The sequence below is a fragment of the Styela clava genome, chromosome 2 (genome assembly GCF_964204865.1).
Source record: "Styela clava chromosome 2, kaStyClav1.hap1.2, whole genome shotgun sequence".
In the NCBI taxonomy this organism is placed as follows: Eukaryota; Metazoa; Chordata; class Ascidiacea; order Stolidobranchia; family Styelidae; genus Styela; species Styela clava.
This window is the reverse complement of record NC_135251.1, coordinates 19,517,222-19,524,023: the sequence shown is the minus strand read 5'-3', so window position 1 is coordinate 19,524,023 and position 6,802 is coordinate 19,517,222. Positions and strand designations below refer to the sequence as shown.

General features: G+C 36.1%; 1 long non-coding RNA gene across 1 annotated transcript; it reads left to right on the top strand.

Annotated features, from left to right (window-relative positions):
- Positions 1-1,632: 1,632 nt before the first annotated feature.
- LOC120335890 (uncharacterized) lies at positions 1,633-6,768 on the top strand. The gene is made up of 3 exons (XR_013471684.1): positions 1,633-1,706; positions 2,696-3,299; positions 3,576-6,768. It is a non-coding gene; the product is annotated as an uncharacterized LOC120335890 (long non-coding RNA).
- The last annotated feature ends 34 nt before the right edge of the window (positions 6,769-6,802 follow it).

Sequence of the window (6,802 nt, the reverse complement as noted above, 5' to 3'; positions counted from 1 at the left end):
AATATATTGTTCACGATTTTATTGCCAATTTGTATATTCAATGCCATCCAACAAGTGCGCTGTTGATGCTGTTTTCTTTATGATATCTCAAAGTAGAATTCGCACATCAAACACTGAAAATTTGTCACATAAATGACATTTAATAACGGAATCGGGTTTTACTAAAATACTGCCATATTTTCGAACCACGCTGCATATCTCTTACAGCAGAGCGATTATAAAAATATCTAGATTCGTGAATAATTTTGAGCGATACCGGTAAAGGATTAAGCGAAATTTCTTTGTAACCATTGTGACGTAACAAGCTGAAATGATAAATTATTACGTGAACGTCACGCCGCGGTTGACCGGTTAATTTTACTCGATTAACGGCTAACGGCTAATATATTCACAACACGACGCGGATGTTTACAGAACTGCAAAGAAATTATATGAAATATGTTTTTGTGAAATTATAAAAGTATTCATAGCAATTCAATACAAATTTTATTATTGGAAAGGTATGGAGCTTTCCCCGACCTTTAACCCCGAAAATTCTTTCTATACTTGCAAAATTTTGGGGGCTATTTTAAGAGTGCTTTGGCGAGTTGGCGCCTGTAAGATGGGGTTTTAAACCATCATTATGATTCATCGCATACAACAATCTGTTTTTTAAAAGTACCGGTAAAAATTTTTAGCCTAGTCTATTACAGCTTTTTCTACACTAATTTTTATTACTGCAAATAAATTAAAACTCCTAGGAGGACAGAGTGATCACTGCGTTATCTCATTTACAATTAAGTTTCCGAAACACAACTGAAAACTAGCGAGTAGAGTTCAAAAATGCAAAAACGAGGTAATGTTTACGACCACGCTTGAAAATCTGTCTGAGTGAGAAAAGTGTCTGGGCGGATACGAAAAGGGAGCATTGTACGTCACTTTGTGCTTGCTGATTAGCCAATGTCACGAAGTAAACAAGGAAGTCGTTGTTCGGGGAAAGGTCCATAGAATGAATTCTCATGGGGTCAAAGGTCGGGGAAACATCTATTACACGTTACTGCTGTACTAATTGTTTGCGTGATGTGACGTAAAAGACCTAATATGATGTAACAAAACATAAATTATTAATTAAGTGTTAAGTTATAGTGTTCATATTTACACACTAACATGATATTACACTTGCTGCAAAATACAACAGTAAGTTTCTCATCGATTCAAATAATAATCAAATCTGTGACTAAAATTCTTTTTTCCATGATACAAATATAACATGTGACCCATAAAGTACAAAAAGTTCGCGTTTTGTCCATCTAAATTTCTGCAAAGTTTTTTGTGACATGTGTACGGAATCAAATTATTTTATTTCTGATTTGATAAAGACTTTGGGCTTTCAAAGAGTAATTACTATTCAGTTTACACCAACGAACATTCAGTTTTCACTAACGTTTGACACTATGCGACATATGTTATCAAAACAATCCGACTGGTATACATAGTGTACATTTGTTGAAAGTGGGACGATTGAACGTGGGCAGATATCAATTTACAGGCGGAAATAATTTACCGTGCACGAAATCGGAGAGTATAGAAGGATCTTTCACAAACCATCATTTAAGCAATTGAGTCGTTAGGTTGGTATGTTTTTGGTATAAGCGCCGATGAGCATGATGAGTCAATCCGAACATTCATGATTTGTGCGTCCGATGAGCTCAGCGAATGATAAACAGGTGAGACGAAATTACTTTTGTTCAGGATCCGACACGTCGTGATATAGCATATAAATGGTATCTTGGAGATTATTAGTACGAAGGGTACCATACTGCAATTCTCAGAAAGAACGAATAGGATTAGTGGTGCATTAAGAGAGCTGTTCAGATCCTAAATATGCGTTTGGGCTACCCATTTTAAAGCAATCGACGCCAAACGGAGTATTGGTATTCGGAATGATGAACTGAAATTGGCTGGTAACTAATTGATTCGTATAATGAATGCAGTTTTTAAATGTCATATAGTCTCATATTAATATTACAATTTATAAAGTAGAAGCAAAAACTTTTTTTTTGTTTTTTTATCCTCAGTAGCTTCGAAAAAGCTAAAGTTGGTTCAGTAGATCATGCTATCATTGTGTTAAATTAACTTTAGGTATTATAAATTAGGTATTGTTAGAGAAACTGAGATATATTTTTATGAATGTGATGAGATTAAAGATACGCATCTTTAAACATGCCTTCACTTACCAATGCTGTTAGTTGTTAACTTCGCTAAAGCCAAGCATGATTCTGCGAGGTTCTTGACCAGCTGAGAGACAACCCACTTGTTCTTTATGTGTTATCTATAGAATCACAACATCATAACAGGTGAAATAATTTAAACGACTGCATAATTGACCAAGTTACCAATATATGGTGTTTTTTTCTTTATGTGTTCTACATATGGGGATTATTTACTCATTCCAAATTAGGTCAAAAACTGATAAAAATTCTTGAAAGAGTGGAATTCCAGGCCCTAGTAACTATCGTTTCCTAAACTCAGAGCAAATAAATTATAGAAGGTGAAGTAAATATTGGATTTAAAAATTAAGATTGCTTCATAATTCTAGCACCAGATATGCCTTTTTTCTCACGTTGGATCGTTAATTTGATTTGAAAGTTTAGCCAGCCGATTGTACTGATATACAGCGCAATTATTATTATTACTATGCGCATTCTACATTTAGATTTACACAGACCAGAATGTTAAGTTTAGATATTAGTGTGAAGATGATAGAAGACTGGAATCTAGCAAGGATATCAGTATGAACGCGTCGTCTACCATAATCAACACCACTGGTGGAACGGGGAGCATTATCAACAGCACGGGTGGCGTGGACCTAACAGTGAAGTTTGATTCGCCAAAATGGGTCATACCGGTTCTTTCATGTTTTGGTGTTCTCATAACATATATATCCGTATCCACCTATTTGTATATGTTTAAATGCGGCAGGAAATCTCTGACCCGGAAATCTTCATCCGATGTACTTTACCTGAAAGTTATGGACATTCTGCTTGCAATAACATGTGTCTGTTCCTGTTTAGTGGTGTACGTGGACTTAACAAAATCCGCTATATCCGGACCCATACATTACAAAGCTTACTCTGTTTTGGTTCTGCTAAAGTATTCAATATTTTCTATCGGACAGTCTTGCATCTACATACTTTTATATTCAAGGCAAAGAGCGTTTTACAATCTACCTACAATGAAGACTTACTTTCCAAAATATTGCCTCGTCGGGAATAACTTGTACTTTATCCTACTTCTAGGATTGTGTGTGCTTAGTGCCGGTGAGAGAACTTTTTCTGGCTACGGTAATAGCAACTTATAACTATTTAGAATATTTATACGATTTCAACACATTCACTGAAAATCTATACATAGATTGGAAACGTTTAGCTGGCTTAAACTGTTGGTGAGGCAAGCTGGTGATCCATTACTACTCTACCGATAACTCAGCTATACCTAAATGTTTGTAGATAAGCGATAATGACCTAGCTTAAAGCAAAGTTACACGAAAAGTTGTTTTTATAATCAACGTAAAATACTTGAACGTCTAATTTCAGGTATTTTCATCAGCACTCGGACGCCAGAATATACCCTCTGTCTTTTCAAAAAAACTTGCCTCGGGAGAACGGAGCAATACATCAAGCATGGTATTTTCGTTGCATCCACATCATTTGGACAAATAACTTTGCTGGGTATGTTGAGCTACCCAATTCACCTACATGGAAAAAACTCACAATTAGATGAAAATGCTAAACGAGGAGTTAAGCTTATTAAAAGAGCTTTAATTTTGACTCTCATATGCATTGCATCACATGTTCTGACAGTCATACTAGTAGTTGTTGTATTATCATTTGATGACGAGGTCATCGGAAATATGATATATGACATCAATTTGATTATCCAAACATGCTGCGTTATTTGCAATTTTTCGAATCGTTCAGAGCGAATGTCAATAGTGCATGTTTGGATACAAAACAAACGAATAAAAATAGAAGCACAGCATAAGCTTACAAAAAAGCGTGGGATGCCAGAAACAGTGACAACAACATTAACTGTATGAATGATATGGTACTTTTCTATGATTAAGACATGATTCCCTTATTATATCGGCTGATAGGTAAGGATGCCAAGTATGAGTACTTACAAGTATTCGATTCTTATCCAATTCCTAAATTTTCGATTCTGATTCCGAATCTCGATACCGAAAAAATATACCCACCCAAGCAATACCATATGAAATCAAGCAAGACAGCGATGTTCAAATTCTGGACGGACAAGAGGGCCGAAACTAAGTAGTATGGGTATCCAATCTGCCACATGAGACAAAACCGCACAAAAAAAAACGAATCCCTCAGAACCCACAGAGATTTTTAAAATAAATAAACGTTAAAGCCTACTAGCGATATTTATAATATATATATTATATATAGTGAGGTTTGCGGTGTCGTAGCAACTCAACATAGCAGTGAAGCAGTTTATACATATATATATATGTGAAGAAATTGCCACAAAACGTTACACATTGTTTGCAATCCAAGTTTCAAACTCGAGAATCGACTCCGGTGCATCGGAATCGATTCTAGTCGATTCCGCGAAGAATCGATTCTGTAATCAAATCCGGACTCGATTCCGCCATCCCTACTGATAGGACGGAAATATGAGTGCACGATCATATTTATGACATATTCCGGGCGGCATGACCAAAGTTAAATCTTTTAATCGTTTGTTTCATATTCAAATCATAAGTAATTCACTTATATACCATATATGCTCGTTTTACCGCCCGATCTTGATTCGGGGGCCGTTTGAATAGCCGCCCAGTGTGAACAGAACATAAAAATAAATAAGGGCCGGTGCGTCAATACCCGCCCGATGTAAAAGCTGATTTTTAGTGGTAGAGAACAATGGGAAATAAAAAGCGCTTTTGTCACAACGCTTAGGCGTCCTGATTACGTGACACCGTGGTTCTCAAACTGGCCGTCGCGACGCCAAGTCCGTCGTTTCAATATTGATAGGGCGTCGCAAATTTTTTTTTTTTTGCGGATTTGTACCTGCGGTGCGTAGAAAAAGTGAAAATTTTCGTTATTCTCGTTTAAATCATACTTGAGAACTGGAAATGACAATATATTAATTATTGTAACGATCTATCTTATCCATATATGTTTTTTTTTTAAATATTTTTGTGTGTAATTTTACTTTAAAAATAACAAGGGCCGGTTTGAATAAAGGCCCGGTTAGTGAGTTTGGTTGAAAAAAATATGGGCCCGGGCTATAAAACGAGCAAATACGGTATATCATTAGTAAAATTTTCATTTCATTAATATCGTACATTGATCATCAACGTATATTAATCAGGAATACGTACGGATTTATTACTACAAAAATAAATTTCTAAGAAAGAAAATACGCAAGTAAACTAGATGAAATACTCTTTCAACGAAGATAAAAATGTTTGATTGCTGCATTGATTTAAACGATAGTCGGACTACTGATCCAGTGTTTAGTTAACTGCAAATATTTTGTTTGAAGACAACCGCATGTGACACGTGTTCGTGGTGTTATTAGATAGTTTTGTTCAAATTTTGTCATTTCATTGAAAATATCATAATCATGCACACATAAGAAATGGATGCTTCTGTTTCGGAAAGCTTCTAGTTTGCATGAGATGTCGTAAAAACCTAATGTATGCAGAATCACTTGTAAGCGCACAACGAATGTTCACGTTTTGGAATGTTTGCATCGCGTATCACATTAATATTATGCCTGCTGAGCCATACGTATTCACCAGCCTTGTTTCGTGGGTGTAAATATATGTCAAAAATGGCTTCATTTATTATATACTTGACACAAATTGAAAGGTACCATTTCACAGTGGCGTAGCCAGGGGGTAGTTTTCGGGTCGAACCCCCCTCCCCTTTTTGAGGAAAAAAATCATGTTTCTGTATCATAGGTAGCCCTTTCCCGTAGCTTGAAATGCTTTTTAGACCCCAAAGACTACTAAAAACACGTTTATTTCAGCGTTCGATCGGACCAGCTAGCTGTTTCGATCTAGCTTGACAAACAAAAAATGTCAGAACCCCCCCCTTTGAACATTTCTGGCTACGTCCCTGCCATTTCATACTTGTACTCATATTTCATACTGTAATGTGAATATTCAATCAACTTCGTTTTATAATGCATGGTATACATATTTACGATTTAAGAACTTAATTACTGTAATTTCAGGGATTGCACCATATTGTCAATTTTTTTCTTCCGTGTCGAGAGCGATAATGTTTTAGGCACTTAGTATCTAGGTTTTGTTTGTACCTTTTTAAATTGGTTTTCATCCTCTCGGGGTGACTTTAACAACCTAAATCGGATCGAATAAGAGTTAGCAACGAGAAATATACACATTGTTCAAACGACCCAAAGTGCTATACCTGAGTACTCAGGAGAAACCACAGACGCGATCTGAGCTGCTCTTCAATTTATTCTTGTGTGGCCACTGGCCAGTAGACGCCGCTTAACGAACAGATTCGAAAAAAAAGCGATGCTCAAATATATCGACAAGAAAAGCGAAGCAGCAGTCTACCTTACCTTTTACAATACGAGGGGATATAAAAACTGTCCAATATTGAAGAAACAGTAAGGCAAATACCGTAATCTTATTTTCTAATCTTTGGTATGACTATGAACCAACATGCTTTTAACAGTATAGAAACGATCAGCAATATCGGTACCTAAATTGCGCCAGCCCACCTAAGACAATGGCTTAACAGACTATACAGTACTGACTTTTAAA